This window comes from Syngnathus leptorhynchus, chromosome 22, assembly GCF_054491065.1.
Source record: "Syngnathus leptorhynchus isolate UIUO chromosome 22, UIUO_Slep, whole genome shotgun sequence".
Lineage (NCBI taxonomy): Eukaryota > Metazoa > Chordata > Actinopteri > Syngnathiformes > Syngnathidae > Syngnathus > Syngnathus leptorhynchus.
Window position 1 is genome coordinate 5645992 of NC_141216.1, and position 17875 is coordinate 5663866.

Genomic DNA, 17875 nt, shown 5'->3' on the forward strand with positions numbered 1-17875 from the left:
TTAGTTGACCATCAGCAAGGCACTAACGGATAACGCCGCACATTAGCAACTCCAAGGTAAAGCGCACAATAGGTGTTTTTTTGGGGGGCTGAGCGGCGTGTGTCAGTCTCATTAATGAGCCAAATGGACCACACATTAGACTCATTTAAAAGAAAGGCTCCCAGAAAATGCTGCACGTTTGCTCTGGTATTATTTAAGCTTAAAAAAAACATAAAATAGAGAGAGGCAAAGTGTATTCTGTTCATCTCCAAGGGAGGGCGGGCGGGAGTATAGGTGGTCGCAAGTGTGAAATCAATTTTTGAAGCAAAGCGGTTTGAAGATGCACACAGGCGGGAGAGAAGAGATGCCAGGTCACCATCTGCACGCCACGGCGTTTACGTGTTCATATCGACATCTTATCAGCTGTATGTTTACGCGGAAAATTATGCTCCCCCTCTGCCCCCCCCCCCCCAAGAACAACCCGGTTTTAGGTCAACACATGTAAAACAGTTACGATCGCTCGGTAGCAGCAGTAAATGTAATCGTTCTTTGCAGAGGATAAAGAATGCGTGTAAATATAGTTATATTGTCTGTCTACACGTGTTGTTTCACCATATTGTTCAAATCGCCGTTAGCATTACAAAACGACCACGTAAATGCTGTTTGTTAATATGGTTGTTTTCTGTTGTGTTAGCATCAAGCTAGCAAACGTAGAGGCAAAGTTGTTTTAAATACACAATGCCAAAGCAAAAAAAAAAAAAAAAGTCGTATCACTTGTAGCTCACGGCACCATACTGTAGTGTCTTTTTTTTTTTTTTTGTAGAGTTGTTAAATGTTACTGTTCTCCTCTCATAACATTCATTTTTGTCATCACTTCCTGGCTTAGACAGCATTATTTTCCATTTTCTGCTCTAAAATACCGTTTTGGAACGACGTCCTTACCAATTTGCCCAGGCTTTCGCTCAACCCCCCCTCCCCTCCCATTCTCCGTCACACGCCGGCGTACACACATACACACAGTCTCAAAGTGACCATAAATCCAGTTTGTTTTTCAAAGGCCAGACTCGTAAAGAGACGAGGTGACAGAGCAGCACTGATGGGTCAATATAGCCTCTCTTGCTACAACACACGTGCACGCGCTCACACAAGATGCATGACCCCCCCCCCCCCCCCCCCAACGCCTTACGTACACACACAGGTATGTCGAATTTGCATGAGAACACATTGACTTTTATTCATATATGCACATTGTACACACACACACACACACACACACACACACACACACACACACACACACACATTAACAGGGGCAGTGCGCTGTGAATGGTATGTTTGAGTGGAACAGAATGACTGCGGGAATTCATGCTGGCTTTCCTCTATTAAATCTGCTCTGAGGCTCGCTGTGTACGGGAGTGCTGACGTCCCGGCCCACTGTGATGATCTACGGCCTGTACGTGTGTGTGTGTGTGTGTGTGTGTGTGTGTGTACCTGTTGCCAATGATCTATCGCTCGGGGGGAGTTTTATATAGCATATACGAACATTTGTGGCCATTTGCACGCGTTTAAATCAGGCTTTTGCGAGCGAGCGTGTCCGCGCGGGCGTGCAGCCGCATGCTCCATAGCTTCCTTTTTGCAGCGTTTAGGGTTTGGCACACAGAGGGTGGGAATTCCTTCACATTCACCTTAAGACAGAGGAGGGTCTCGCAGGCAACTCCGCACGGCTGCAAACCTCAGACGCAGGGGAGTGATAATTTACTGTCCGAGCGGGCCGCAACTGGAGGGGGAAATCGGTGGAAACAGGACGGCGTGTGTACTGTACATGAAGGCTGTCAGAAATGTTCCAGGACTTGTTCTTCAGTCAGTGGGTGAGAAGCTAGGGTTGTGGGGGTGTCCGAAATGTTACACCCTAGCTAGGGTTGTGGTGAGACTGAGCGCCTAAGCATCTGACAGTTCCTGGTCAAGAGCTGGAGCAACCTACCTACTCATTTGAGGTGATTTTTTTTTTTTTAAGATCTTTCCCCAAGTGTATAATGTCACCAAGGAGACACTTTTTTTTTAACATATGGATGACATCAAGATGTTGGAACTTTTCTCACTTATCTCCCTGACATTTACAATATGTAATATAGTCATGTATTGAGTAACTTACGAATTAAGGGTTAGGTTCAGCAACAGGTGGAAATTCTTTTTCTAAAATGTCATAGCTTTAAATGATGAGACTTTTGACATAAAAAAAAAAACACGCAGTTGTCATTGCGTTAAACAGACATGCAACCCGCACAGTTAAGCACCATTCGTTCGACAGATTTTGCGACGCATCTCAGGATCGGGCCTTGTGAGACTCGACACTCACTCCGTCGTCGACATAGCTTTCAACATTCCTCCCATTTCTTTTTCTTCCTCCCCCGTGCGGGATATACTATCCCCCCCCCCCTCTTTTTCACGTTCCCTCCCCGCCTCTACTTGTTCCCCCTTCCTCTTCCTTTCTTCTGTTCTCATCGAAATTCAGCCCTCGCCGTGGACACCATTGATCTCGCCTTCCTGCATGTTTAAGAGCCGCTGGGCGGGCCCAGTGTGTTTTTTGAGGGTTTTTTTTTTTTTTTTTGGGGTGGGGGGCTGTGGGGCAAGATAGCGGGGAGGATAAGGACGGCAGAAGTGGGGGGGGGACGCAGGGAGCAGAAAGGGAACGCTGAGAGGAGAAGTGGGGCGGCGAGAAGAAGAGGGCCTTTAATAGCGGCGAGGAGAAGAAAAGACACGGGCTCTCCTCGTGATCACGTCTTCCGCCTCTCTTTTGGAGACACAAGAGAGCAGCTATTTAGTGGAGCCCACACATAACGGCCACTTTATTTACTCTGCGCCTTTCAGCTTGTGCCAAGCTGTCGGCCCAAAACAGTAAAACGACCTGTTTGACAATGTACAACCCCCCCCCCCCCCCCCCCCCCGCCTTTTCAATATACTGTATATTATTTACTCGCAGATACGACAGCTCAACATTTAAAAGCCTTGTCGATGGCAAACGTGACAAAAGGTGGAAAAAGGGCTGGTTCAACTGCTGTACTGATAAAAGTAAAAAAAAAAAAAAAAAAAAAAAAAAGGACAGAAATTTCTAGGACAAAACGTTTAAAACAATTAATCTTTTATTGTCTTTTATATAGAGAAGTTGTTACCGACCAAAAAAACTGTATTCCTCTCATCATAGGGACGCTCCGTAATACTTTTTTTCAACAGTGCCAAGAAGAAGAAAAGTTAAAGCAACTGTAATATTTATTCACAACTTTAATTCGGTGATTCTTTCACGTGCCACTAGGGGGAGCCTGCGTATCATATTTTGATAGTTACCGCTACGCAATAGCTATTTTAATATCTTGGCTAGCATTAGACTGATTTTGACACAATACGCTTTCATAAGGAGCAGAACCGACGTCTGTTTTCCGACCTAGTGAGGAATAAAAGTCAAGTCGTCAGACAAGCAAACTAAATCTACTCAAGTACAGTGATTAAGTACCCATACTTAGTTACTTCCCCCACCCGCTGACAATATGGACAATAAATGCCAGTATGCGCAGTCTCCTTAACATGTGGGCGCATTTAGATACGACCCACCTTTAATCCCCCCTCAGGCCGCACACATTGGTCCACTCTCCTCATCCAGAGCCTCGCCAGCGTCAGAAAAGGTCAGCAGGCCTACCCGGGCTGTCCCCAGGCCAGGCTGGCGACCTAGCAGTCCCCCCCACCCACCCCTCAATGCTGTTCCCTCTCCGCTGACTCCCCCGCTGACCTTTAAGGAGACTCTCATTGCTAGCAGACCTCTGACAGACTGCAGCTCCTTAGAAAAATCACCAGGGAATGTTTTTTGGGGAATGCAGGGGGGGGGGGGATTGTACAAAACACCCTGTGGCATTTTGTATTAAAAAAACATTTTGTATTTTTGCTAAATTGATCTTGGGGATGTCGGCAAGGAAATCTGCAGATTTCTTTTTTTTTTTTTTTTTTTGACTGAAATGTCTCATTTTTAATTTCAGTTTTGAATTGTAGTTTTCGGCTGAATTTTCTTTGTCCTTGTCACAAAATTGAATGAAGGAAATAAAATAGCCAGCACCGGCATCTGTTAGGCTTTGGGAATAATATAACCCAACATTCTTTTGATTTGATTTAAACTCCCTCATGACAAAATTCTTTTTTATTTCCTATGGCATTAATTTATTTGACTGTTTGTCAGAAGGTGAATACAAAAACTGCATTAGCATGTAATGGGGGGGGGAAAGCAGACTCCGCAAAATCTTTTGTCCTTTTACGAGGATGCTTAAGGAAGATCCTGAGTCGTACCCGCATGTGAATTTGCGTCGTCGGTGCATCCTCTGAAGTGACGCTCACGAGGGCTGATCACAGGCCCGCAGCAAGTTGCGTGTGTTCGGTTTTTTTTTTGCGTCTGCTGACAGTACAGTCGTTGACATGACGCCCCTTTTCTGCACCCCCTCCGACAACCCCCCCCCTCCCTCCCTCCCTCAACCCACTGCACTCAATACCTCTCGTTTGAGGCCTCTGAACTTTGTGCATTCAAAAGCAAATAGGCTGCCACATAAAGATCATCCCTCATTTCTTCTGCAGTCACTCAGAGCTTCACTCACACACGCACACACACGCACAAAGCTAGCCCATCAGAACATGCCCTGCGTCCTTTTCAACATACCAGTCAAAAACATTCCAAGTATTTTATTATCATATGAGCAGTAGGGATTTTTTTTTGACATATACACGAATGCCAACATAGAGTTAAATAGATAGCACAGCAAAAAATTACACAAATTGAGATGGTGCTCAAATTTATGATAAATCAATCATTTGAGCTGAAATAATTCCAAGAATAAAGTCAATAAATAAAATGACTAAATACACTTTCATGTTCCAATTTTGGCTCAATTAATACAATATAATATTCAAAACAAATGATCATGTAAATGCTCTGTGGGTTAGATTGTGGAATGGCCTCAGGGCCATGCTCTTCCCACATCTGCACTCAATTTATACAGTGAAATGATACCCAATAATAATGTGAACATTCAAAACTCATTTCAGTGCCCCTCTGAGTGACCTCAAACAATCCATCTGTGCGTGTGCGTGCACGTCCACACTGACTTTGCATCATTATCGTTGTATTCAGGCATGACTAAGACATGACAAAATGCAGATCCTCACAGGTGTTCCCTATTCGCGGTTACCATGACAACTCCCCCGTGTCCCCCATCTTACCCTTACCAAAGTTGAATCGTAAAGACTTTCGGGATCCGACCTCAGCCGTCGCCGCTTTTACGTGAGCTTGCGGTTCAGCGTGAGGCCAGCAGGGGAGGCTGTGGCTCACCCTTTTGCTCTCCAGCTTGTCATTTCCCCCCCCCCACAACATAAGACTGGCTGATCTCAGAGGTCAGAGGTCGTCACCCCGCGTTCCACTCGAGCTCCCTCGGACGGGAACCTGCGGCGGCGCAGGTGTGGAGTCGTGCAGCGCGTACGCCGACTATAAGGATGCGACTCCTCATCTGTCCTCCCCGTGCAACCTCTGACCCCTTCTCCTTTGTCAAGTTGTAGCATAGTTGCCATGGCGGCGGCGGTTTGTTTGAAGGCGTCGCGGGCTCATCAGTTATGTCACCTGACCCCATGCTGAACCCGCGCGCCCACTCGCGCAATTTGTTGTGATAGCATTTAAAGCAAAGGCCTTGTTTTAAAAAAAAAAAAAAAAGTGTGTGTGTGCATGTCAGGCCGTAGAGGAATGAAGAAAGGCTCAGCTGTGGCCTCAGCTCACCTCCTTTTAATTTTATGAGGACGAAAGAAAGTGCTGGCTTTGGACATGTATGACAGGACATGAACGGAGAAGCACATGTGACCCTGCGACACACCCCGCCGCGTAAACACACGCGCACCGGGCACACACTCTCACATCTGCTTTGGCCATCGGCTCCAGTTGACGTGCCCCTCCTCCCAAGACAGCCACATTAATTCTCCCTGTAGTGCTGCTCCTCATAGCTTTCTCTATCACTGGCAAAGTAAACCCACCATGTGAGAATGATGAATGGGCCATCCTGCACCGGAAACACACGTTAAAACCTCCTGCCCGACACACACACACACACACACACACAGCCCTTTGCTCGCTCCCGCACTCTCCCTATCTGACTGCCTCTCTTCTCCTTCCCCCAACACACGTTGATGGTGTTGTGCACAGAAGATAACTGCCTCTTCTTGTGTGTACCTACATACAGTATGACCTCACCGACGGAGAAATAGAGACATGTTTCTTTGACCAGCCATCGGGTCGTACTTGAACTGTCTTTTTTTTTTTTTTTTTTCTCCCCAAAAGGTAAAGTTCATATTGAACTACACGTCCGCAGCTAAATTCAAAGGCATGTCCCATAAGGAAAAAATACTCCCATTTAATTGAATCTGTCAGAGGTTTTTATTTGACAATTGTTTATTTTTGTGTTTAAAGTGCTTGCCTCAAAAGGTCAAACACATGAAACCAATTATGATCCATGCCCGACATCCTATAACGTTAATTTAAAAAAAAAAAAAAAGAAAAAATCTTTTCCACTGACATTCTTGCAACCTGAATCAATTCTTTTATTTTAAAATCCTTCATACTAATTGACTGACCACATTGCCCTGCTGTGCTGCCAATTTTACGTAAAAAATATTTAATTATCAATGCTGCCACCACCCGTCATCATCATTATATCATTAGCATTTGAACTGGGGTGTGTAGACTTTTTTTTTTATTTTTTATATCCACTCTATATAGTTTCTCCTGACGTAAATATGTGCAGAGCTATTTCAGAATAATCCAAGTTTTGCATTTGTACCTAATATTGTGACCAGCGAGCCCAGTCCCCCGCATTCATTCTAATGAACGTTGCACCTCGTAATCATAAATTTAATCCGTTGTTTTCTTTTGCGTACTTGGCGGAGTCTGACATCAGCCAGGGGAGATGTTCGAACTCCAGGTGGTCCATAACTAATTAAATAAAGCATCACTGTGAGAGAAAATCCCTTTAGATGCATTGAGAAAGCGAGAAGGGGAGGGAAAAAAAATCCCCACAAACCTAAAGTATGGAGCAAAAAAAAAAAAAAAAGGAAAAGAGTTTCATTTGCTGTCAAAACATTTGTAGTGGAATTAAACATATGGATGCCACAGGCAACGTGAGGGCTGGAATACATTAGAGCTGCACAATGTTACACTAACCCTCCAGTATCTTACACAGCTCACAGAGATTAATGGAATAAAGGGAAGAGAATTGTGTGTGTGTGTGAGAGAGAGAGAGTGTGTGTGTGTCAGTCAATCCACTGCAAAAATCAATATTCCTCTATGATAAACCTCTTTTGCTGTTGGACTTAGCGCTACATCCCCATCAGAACTTAAATTTGACGCCGTCTGAGCGACAGTTAAACTTCCAAGTTAATTAGACAAATCCGTTTTGAATTGTAGTATTTGACTTGTGTGTGAATCGGCTCCGTTTGATAATTTTTGTGTGTTTCTTTTTTTTTTTTTTTTTTAAAAAAGCTCCGAAATCGTCTTTGTGCTCCGACTGAGAGTAAAATTGATTCAAATTCAAATGTGTTTCGCTGTCCTAAACATGGTGGCACAATGTTTTATTGATTTCCTTCTAAACTTTTGAATAATATCGTCGTGGATTACTATTTTTGTCAATCGAGTTTGCTTGCATTTTATAATCTGTTTACAAAGAGTGACATCATCATTCATGTGATAGATTTATTTATTTTTTTACATGAGGTCATGGCAAAGTACAAAGGTTGAATTGAGGCAACATGGACTCTTGTTTGCTAAAAATATTTCCCTTGATTCCTGAAAAGAATAAAAAATAATGACAATCGAGCCAGTAGTCTAATGAAATATTTTTTGCTGTTTCAAAACTGAGATTAAATTAATTAAACAAAATGGATGCAAAATTATATTTTTCTCGTTGCATGACAATTGAATCATCAAAACAGGTCTGAATTGTTTACAGCCCTGTTCCGTTTTCATTTATTTTTTTCCCCCGGACTATTATTCACACCGTTTTCAGTTTTGCCATTTACCAATATCATGCCGTGAGCTTTTCCAGACAATTTTTTTTTTTACTCGCAGCCTGCCCATGTCACCAAATGAGCAATTTAAGCCACTTTGACCTAAAACGCAACATGCGAGGCAAACCCGGTTATTTGAGCAGGCCTTTTCGAACAAAGGCACACACGGACAGTTGCCCCACCCGGACTAAATTTGGTAAACCATTTGGGCTCTTGCATATTTCCTCCAATGTTTCTGCCCATTATTGCAAATTCGGAGATCCCACCGTGCGGGGACGACGGCCAATTTATCATTCATTGCGGTAAATCGCAGTGGAGACTGCATTTAATTGAGTTTATATTGTATTTCTTAGCTGGGTGCCTTCTCGCTATAGGGTGGGAGGGGGGGGTGTTCTCCCAGGCTCTCCCAGTAGCAGCAGCAGGGGCCGAGGGGAGGTGGGGGGCCAGGGGGGGGGGTGCGGGACCCCTCCACCACTACCTCTTGACAGCTCCGCCTCTGACTAACTACTAGTGAAAACCTCTCATGTATAATGTGTTTGTATCTGCAGCAGTACGCTCACAGGCCACTTGCACCATGATAAAGCTACATGGAAATGATTGCTTTTGGGAAAGTAAGGTTTTGACAAAATAAAGATGTCTTTGATTTTAAAAAAGAAAAAAAAGAAAAAAGAAAAGTTTGTCCATGTGCTTGTTTTGATTAGTATTAAAGAATGCAGTGCGTTGGAGTTCTACGACCAAGCTACAAATAAAACGTCATGAGCTGACATTTTTGAATACGCCTCCACTAGATCACGTTGGGTGTCCCTAATATTGTGGCGGCCAAGTGTGTACTTGCACAAAAGTAACTTTTGAGATAAAAGACTTCCTCTGAAGAAGATAGTAAAATGGTAATGGTGTCTCATTTGACCATGTTTTCATTTAATTAGCTGAATCTGACTCGTGTGTTTAAATGGGGAAAACAGCGTGAAGAAAAGCGAGGACGTCTTATTCATCAAAAGCAAACGTGAGGAAACTGTTGTGTTGCTATTAGCAGCATGTAATGAAAAAGGCCGGCTCCCCAGACTTAATGACGCTCTCTTATATTCCACTTCAAAGCTTCATCATTTAGTTCATTTGCTTCTCTTAATGGACTGTGATGTCATTATAGGACACTGGCTATGGATCACGTGATTGTTGTCTGGTCAGTCAGTTGCAGCTGGGCCGGCAGAACTTGCCGACCCTGTTCTGTTCACGACTAACCCGACCCGGAGGACTCGCAGTCAATAGAACACAGAACACACACACTGCCAGTTATTGTGAAATACATTTTATTTTTCTTTACAATTAATTTGAATTACAAAAAGAAAACACCGATGCTAATTGAAAAACCTTAATTTCACATGATACAGCTCACGAGACACATGTATACTCACATGTATACACACACACACACACACACACACACACACATACTACACACATACTTGTGTGTTCAATAATATAATTCTGAATTATATTTGTCAAATAACAGCAATCCATATATTAACATCATATAAAATGTTTAATGAATAAAAAATAGAGAATATGCAGTTGTGCTCATAAGTTTACACACCCTGGCATAACATGTAAGCTCGATGAGCAATCAGGCATAACATTATTTGTAACAGGATTCAAATTCAACTCAAAAGTTTCATTCATAAACATTATATTTGTTGATGAAATTGCTAATAGTTATCCGATACTAACCCAATATGTAAATCTTTAAGTCCAACTATTGTATCTAAAAGCAGGCATTCATTATAAATCACTCATATTGTTTAACTTAAGATGGTTTATTTTCTTTTAAAAAATAACATAACATTCCATTCCATTAAATATGATGCATTCAAAAAGCCAATTAAAGGTTAAATTATTATTTGCCTCTTGTTGATTATCACTTAAAAGTTGTTCGATTGTTTTTAAATTCATTTATTAATTGCTAAATTAAAATTTTCCAAATAAACTATCAAGCTTCCACGCTAAAACACGAACGCGCGTGTTATTATTATTATTCCACAAAGCTGCCAGAGATCGTTGGTGCAGCGTGTGATCTTCACACACGCACACGGAGAAAGAGAATGTGGATTTTTTTCGCCCAAAATGTGAGCGTGAAATCCAAAACGGCGAATAAAACAATAAGGATAATACACGCGCATTTTAATAAACCGGTCGTGTAGGTTGTGAGGGGATGAGTAGAACTAAAAGCGTGTTCTTGAAAAAAAATCCAGTCCACGCTGTGTAATTATGTAAAGTGGTGCTAAGCTCTTGCAGCCAGCCTGTAATTTCGCATTTGCCGAAGTCTGGTGAATTTAGACGACTATGCAACATCAAATGAGACAAACCGAGAGGAAGCTCCCCCTTTTTTAAAGTTAAATTGTTTTTGCTATATTGGAAAGGAGGGGAAAAAAAGGACTAGATTAAAGTTCCGTTGTGGAGCTTCTTCCCGTAAGCACACCCACGCACACACACACATTCTGCTGACGAGTAGCCTATGTTCAAGATTTTAATTGCAACTCGGTGTTCTTTTTCCTCATTTATAATCAAAACACGTTCATGAAAAAAAATAAAATGTCATGTCAATTATACTTGAAATGAGGGGGGGGGGGCATGCTGAATTCTTTAGGATAAACTAAACACACACGGACACGCGCACGCACATGCGATTATGTTCTCATTCTGTGTCAAGTTACATTGAAAAATTTTAATTGGAATTCAGTTTGATTTTCCCCTCATTTCTAATCGAGACACGTTTACGAAAAAATAAAAATGTCAAGTCAATTATGCTTGAAATGAAATAGAAAGGTCACAGTAATACTGCTTGATTTAAGGTAAACTAAACACACACACATGCAAGATTGCAAAATAGTGATTGATTCCTACTTTTACTACGTTTGAGCTTACACGCCGCGGTCACCTATTATTTAAAATTTAGATATCGTAAGGACGATATTGTGCAAATATACAATATATTTACATTTTACAATTACAATTGTGTATATATAACTATACTACTCGCTTATTGTAAGTATAAATTATACTAAATACATTAATGACACATTATTTGCGAGTTGTAAGAATAAAACAATTTACCTGTGCAAATAATAGAAAAAAAAGTAAACGAAGAACAAAAGGGTGATGTCCTCGCCGTCCGTCCACATTCTTGGCCAAAAGTGTAACATGAAACCGCAGCAAAAGAAATCTCGTGCAGAAAACGGCGTTCGAAAATGGCGCTCTGCAGCAGAGGGGCGTCTGTGGGAGGAGATGCTGGTGATAGCTTGGCGGAGGGGAGGAGGAGGGGGGGGGCGTCTCCAATATGGAGCTGCAGTCTCTTCTTGCACCTCCAACCCCCCCACACACACGTCGAATTTTCAAAACTGTCCCTGGAATTCGTCAGCCAAACGCGCTTAGACACTGCTTGACTTGTCGCCCTTGCGTTGGAAGAGATGCGGGACCGCGCGGTGCTGTTGCGCGCCGGAGATAGGCTCGCTTGTCCGCTTCGTTCCTGAGCGTCCCCCCCCCCCCTCCCCCCACCCATTCCGCTTGTTTTTCTTCCACGACACCTCGAAGATCGTCAAAACGCTTTCTATCGTCGTCCACGCGACACCTTTTCTCTTTCGTGCGCCTTTGGAACGATCAGCTGGTTTCCTCGCTTCGTCGTGCATCCTCCAAGCCTCGGTGTGACCGCGTCTCGTGGAAGGCAGGCGGGCTGTTGTGCGGGGGGCTTCCGTTGGTCGAGCTGTGAAGAGGGGATCGCTCTCTCTTTCTCTCGCGCCGTGGAGGAGAGAAGGGGAGGAGGAGGAGGAGGGAAAGGAGGGGGAAGCCCACGCAGGGAGCCCCAGCATGTTGTGTGTGCGTGTGTATGTGTGTGTGCGCGCATTATAATGGTTGCTAGGAAATCCTTTCTCTGTGCGTGAGGGAGGGGAGGATACATGCAGGGTGAGAAAGAAGGCAGCTGCAAGATATAAAAAAAAAAAGGGGAAAAAATCATCTCGTTTCAAATATAGCTTTGGTTTCTTGGTTCTTTTTGAAGGTATAATGTAAGGATTTGGTGCACACAGTATGTAGGGCGTTTTTTGGTGTGTGCAGGGCTTTGTTGTGTGTATTCATATGCGCACACAGGCTTTGAATAAATCTGCACATTCTTTGGGACTTTATAGGGTGAAGGCTCGAACCTTGATTGAGCCAAGGAATATATTTGACATCAACATACAGTGTACTGTATATGGTACTGAAATACAAATCAGCTAATTTTATAAACATAAGATGTAGTTCCACTTGTTTGTTTTTTTCCAAAAGCCTTTAAATGTTTTCTTCTCGAAAATTGAAGTTTTTGATAAGTAAAATAACATATAAACCCGGGTGTGTCGACATTTTACATCCACTAAATCGAGTTTTTCTGAAAATTGTTCTTTGAGATTTTTTTTTTTTCTAAAGTCCAAGATGTGCCTTGGCTCATTAAAGGTTGCTAGAGTGTGTTTGTGTTGGTATTTTCATTTCAATCACTCTCCGCTCGTCCAAGCGTCAGTCCTCACCTATGTAAATGCACCCCTGAGGGCAACAGATTTATCTGCTTCACCCCCCCCCCCCCCCCCCCCCCCACGCTTGCGTAAAGACACGCTTGCCCCCGGCAGCCCAACCCAGCTCACCCTCTCCTCTCTCGCCGTGCCCCGCAGTAACCCCCTTCCCCACGTGCGGAGATGGATGGCCCATATCCCCTTTGTTTAGATGCAAATGGACTTTAACCCCCAATTAATGGATAACTCCCCAAAATGGTTTCTAATAATACACCACTCAAATGATGCGCACACACTTTCACCTTCAGCCGCATTGCAATATTTAATTATCAAGTCCATAAAGGCAAAAGGGAACATTCATTATTAAATTTGTGAATGGAGACTAAAAAAAGAAAACACCAAGGTAGCAGTATTGAAATTTGCCATAAGAAATAATGGAAATAGAAAAAAATGAACCATGATTATCGGCTGCACTCTCTACGCTTCACGTTTTAGTCGCAAATACAAATGAGCTTATAAAGTTTTACATATAAATAGGTTCTATTTAAATAAAGTATTATTTTGAAGCTTAGTGTCAAATGCAACATAAAACCATGACAATGAGACATTGTGTATATAAAACAAATCAGATAACTTTGCCTTTAAGTCTGTTAGCCTAAAGCTAACACATGATGGGAAATCCCATTGACAGGCTAACGAATAGCATTTGAGTTGCCGTGTCATAATCCTTAAAGTAGAAATGAATTTGAAGACAAACTTCCGTCAATATATTCTTTATCTTCTGCAAAGAACAAATCCCATTTTGAAATATGTCTTCATCTTTTTTTTTTTCCCTCCGTGATGAGCGTTCCCAAATTCAGATCAAATCAAAAAAGCCATTGCGGAGAACCGCAAGCAGCAGAAAATAAAACCCACCGACTTTCTTTGCCAGCATTTATAGAGGAGGACTATCACGTTGTTGTAATTCTATTTTCATTTTATGCGAGCTTGTTTGAACTTTGCCTTCTAGTTGGATCCTGTGCCAAGTGCTGGGGGATGATGACAGACGCTCAGGGTTGAACATGAAGCGGGGTGTAGGAACAGCGATATAGATATGATCCCCCCATTAGCTTCGGCGCCATGCTGCTCCACGACATTACCGCAGCACTAAAATTTTATTTTAGTATAGGTCCGTTCATTCAGGTTGATCTCGGAGAAAAAAAAGAAAAAAAAAACGGCGCGGGGGTGGCTTTAAGGCGTGCATCTGTATTCAGACGCAATCTTTTTCTCCCATGTGTACCCGTCAGATTCTCAGTGCAATCAATGCCCCCCCCCCCCCCTCCCTTGCTCAATCTGCCCCATGTCAGCAGCAGAAGGCATTATGTCAAAATTCATCGAGGGAAGAGGCCACTTGTTGCTGGATATGGCGAAAGCTGGCCGAGGGTAGCGTCGACCGATGGTGGGGTGGGGTGGGGGGGCATTTCATACACGCAAGATGGATACATCTGTAAAATGTCACCTAAACAGAGCTGTTGTTAAGGACACATCAGTCTGCGTGGTAATAGAAAGCAATGACACGTTTTGCAGATGCGGCTAACTGACGTTAGCATGTTTTCCCGTGTTATGATGAACTGATTGACAGAGAGAAAGAGAGAGAGGTCATCGAATGTTGTTTATTTTTGTGGTGTATGGATTACATAACGACATAGACCATCATACTTTTATTTTAAATCAGACCCCCGCCCCTAACATTGATTGGACTTCAGAGAGCGCTTGTGTGTTTTATTGTTTTCTCATGTGGGTCAATGGATGAACATTTGATCCTCTGAACTCTCTCTCAACTCAAAAGTCATCCGTCACTGCTCGTATCATCGCATTCACTCGGTCCCATGATCAGTAAAGGTTGTGAGCCCAAGTGAGTTTTTTAAACGCAGTGCAACAATTATCACATTTGAACTGACTTTGGTTTTTATTGGTTTCACTCATGTGCTATGCGTAGTTTGAAGGAGCGTATAACTGACCTTAGGCTAACCTAGGTGGGGTGGGCAAAGTAAGGCCCGTGGGCCACTCGTGGTCTGCTCTTATGTGCCTTCAAGGGGAAGAGAAGTGAGTTATTCTACCTGCCATTGTCCGCCGGTGTAGAGTAAAATCAAGTTGACCCGCTTTTTGAGTCCAACCGATGCTATCGGCTTCGAGTTGACCGCTGACCTTCCACGTGTCCACTGCAACACACATGCCTTTTTTTCCCCGGCGAAGACGCGACTGAGATCGCATGACTGGCCGGACGTTCCTCGTGACTTCGCTGTAGATTTGAAGGCCAATGCTTGAGTGAATTCTAAAAAGGAGAAAAGACTTTTTTTATTTTTTTTTTATTTTAAATGATTGGAAGACTGCTAAAGGGGGTAGTGGGGGGACAAGAAGAACAAGTGGACTCATCAGCAGACAGCGAGGAGGGGCGGGGGGCTGACAAAGCTAGCTTTGTCCCTCTTCCGGCTGCTCCATTAGCAGCTGCAATGTAAAAAAAAGAAATAGATGGACGATGGCATGGGTTTGCCCTGCTTGACGTTAAAGTGATGTCTCTGTTTGTCTCTGGAGTACAATGCATTTTAATGCCGCCGCGCGGAATATGCATAACTCACAGAGACGTTACAGTGTGGTCCATCAACTCTAAAAGGAACCACTGTGCGTCCAGTGATGTCATCGTCTTTTATGACGGCTTTGAAAATGAGTGGGAAGACGAGCCGTTTTAGTGGACTGGCAAGAAGTCATATCCCAGGATGCTTTGCCGGGCCGGCTTAGCTCACCCCCTTTTGTGGCTCTGGCTACTCACCTATGGGGACCGCTATAAACTTGAAGGAGGGCCATGTGTGTGTGTGTGTGTGTGTGTGTGTGTATGTGTGTGTGTGTGTGTGCACACTTTGCTTCTGAAGCAAACAACCACCGCTCTCCAAAAATCACATGACCGTGTAAAAACCGTAGAAAGCGGCAGCATCTTCAAGTCCGGTGCCACCTCGAAGCGTTTTCCATTTGGCAAAAAGAAGCTGGAAGCTAAAATTGGAACCCGAGACAAGTTTAACGTCTGACTCTTAACGTATCACAGCAGTGTGAATATCATACGCACGCATATTCTCGCAGCGGTATTACAGCATATCAACAATAAGCAGCAGCTTGGGAGAGTTTTATTTTATTTATTTTTTTCCCCCCCAAAATTAGGCCGTATGTTTACTGTCACAGTAAACATGAAGATAATTACACATTGTGCATTTAAAACAAAATAGCTTTGAGTAATGCTTGCAAGCAATGCGAAAGCCAATTGACCTGCTAACAGTTAGCTCGGTGATATACTTGAACACAAACAGTGGAGCAACACACGTAGACTGATAATGTAACAAACAGGGACGCACTGGGAGGTTTGTAAATGGCGGCCATCACACTAAGAAACGAAATCATTCATGGCCGTGTGCATATACCACATCTTTTATATCAAATCCGATTTACCGATTCAAATGTTTTTTTCTTACACCCCTAATTGTATGTATGTATGTATATAAAACATAACATTGAGCTCTTGTACGTAATATCTCATGAATAGTGTGTGGTGTACCTAATGAAGGGTCCAGTTACTGCCCAGTATTTGGAACCATTGTCTCCAAAGAAGCTAGCTTGTTTAGTGATGAATATTGCAGATGTTTCCTGCGTACATGTGGTTGCCGCATAATGATAAGGCCCCTTTGTGAATCCACTGGACATTTTTACTATTTCAAGCAGCTTCAAAGCCTTTTTTTTTTTTTTTACTGGCCTAAGAACAAGAATGGAATTTCACAAATATGTATTTATGTATGAGAAGAACCGGGACATGTAGGAACTACGCCACTGAAGTATGTTTAGCCAACACAGCTAGAGAAAGGGAGAGGACTTGGGCGGTAAAGCGGCCTTGGTCGGGATTCTTCTAATGAGGAGCGAAGGGTCGAGTTTCAGGGCTGCGGGCGTTCCGAGTTTGACTGAACGCACCACAATTGTTCCTCATCAGAGTTGAAATAGATGGATGGGGTGAGAATGTGGATGGCATCTATTTAACCATTCAGTCCGGGGTCAGTTTGAGCGCGCTCTCCTGTTACAGCTCGCTTGGAAAACAAGTAAATCGGGTGGGGAAGTGGGGTGGGGTGGGGGGGGCATTTGGATTATGACAGGAAGAAAACATAAGGAGCTTCCGCGAGCTCCAGCAGAGGAATTTTTAAATCAAACAGATGTCTTAAAGTGTCTTTCTGAGAAAAAAGAAGAAGAAGAAAAAAAGGCTGGTTGTGCGTTCGGTTCTTGTGAGTTTGTCAATGATTTCTGGAGAGATTTTCATTTTTTTTTTTTGCTTAATCAGAAATTGTAAAGACAATGGAGATGGATTTTTCCATCACTACGCCAATCTCAACAAGAACTGTTGACACGTTTTTTGTTTTTTTTAATTCAGTTTATGAGACAGGACTGATACTACCTGTGTCCTCTGTAATGTAGTGGTAGTCAAATATAAATAAGCTTCTGAGTGGGTGAGGTCAATCTTGACACCTTCGTCACCTCATCAATCATCACCATGCAAAACCAATGTGTGTGTGTGTGTGTGTGTGTGTGTGTGTGTGTGTGTGTGTGTGTGTGTGTGTGTGTGTGTGTGTGTGTGTTGAGTAGTTTCAACATAGAGAAAAAGGCTGCTTTGGAATAGAACTTTGCTCAGGCTTGGCAAGTTTATTTGAACGGAGTTGCCTGTCGGGGCCTGTAAAGGGCTGATCCTTTTTTGGTGGATGTTACGCGGTTCAATGTTTTTCCAAGGCTTTTTTTTTTTTTTTTCTCCCACTTTCTCTATGTTGTTTAGTATTTCAGGCTAGATGGGCCTGTAGACTGTCAATCGGTCACTATTGGTAGAGTACAGTGGTGCTTTGAGGTACGAGTTTCATTTGGTCAATAACCACCATCTCAAATCATCTTTTCCTATTGAAATGAATGGAAATGCCTCAAATCCATTTCATCTTCCCAAGAAAAGTGTTTTTAATCATTTAATTGCACAATATAAAAGACATACTGGCGCAATAATGTGATGCAGCACAAAGGAAGTCAAACTCAAAACTCGGAATAGACAATTCCCATTCATTTAAATTATGAAGGAAACCTGTTTTGTATTTCTTTTTTTTTTGCGTGGGAACTGCAGCCCCCCCCCCCCCCCCCCCCCCATTTTGACCCCCCCCCCCCCTCTCTCTCTCTCCTAAATGCTTGTCTACATTTCGGCCACTCGACACGCACCCGCGTTCCGGACGCGGCCACGCAGG

General features: G+C 43.1%; 1 protein-coding gene across 4 annotated transcripts in view; it reads left to right on the plus strand.

The window, feature by feature from the left end:
- The window catches only part of bahcc1b (BAH domain and coiled-coil containing 1b), a 71204-nt gene that overhangs the window by 3736 nt on the left and 49593 nt on the right, over positions 1-17875 (plus strand). The gene's annotated exons all lie outside the window — the stretch shown is intronic.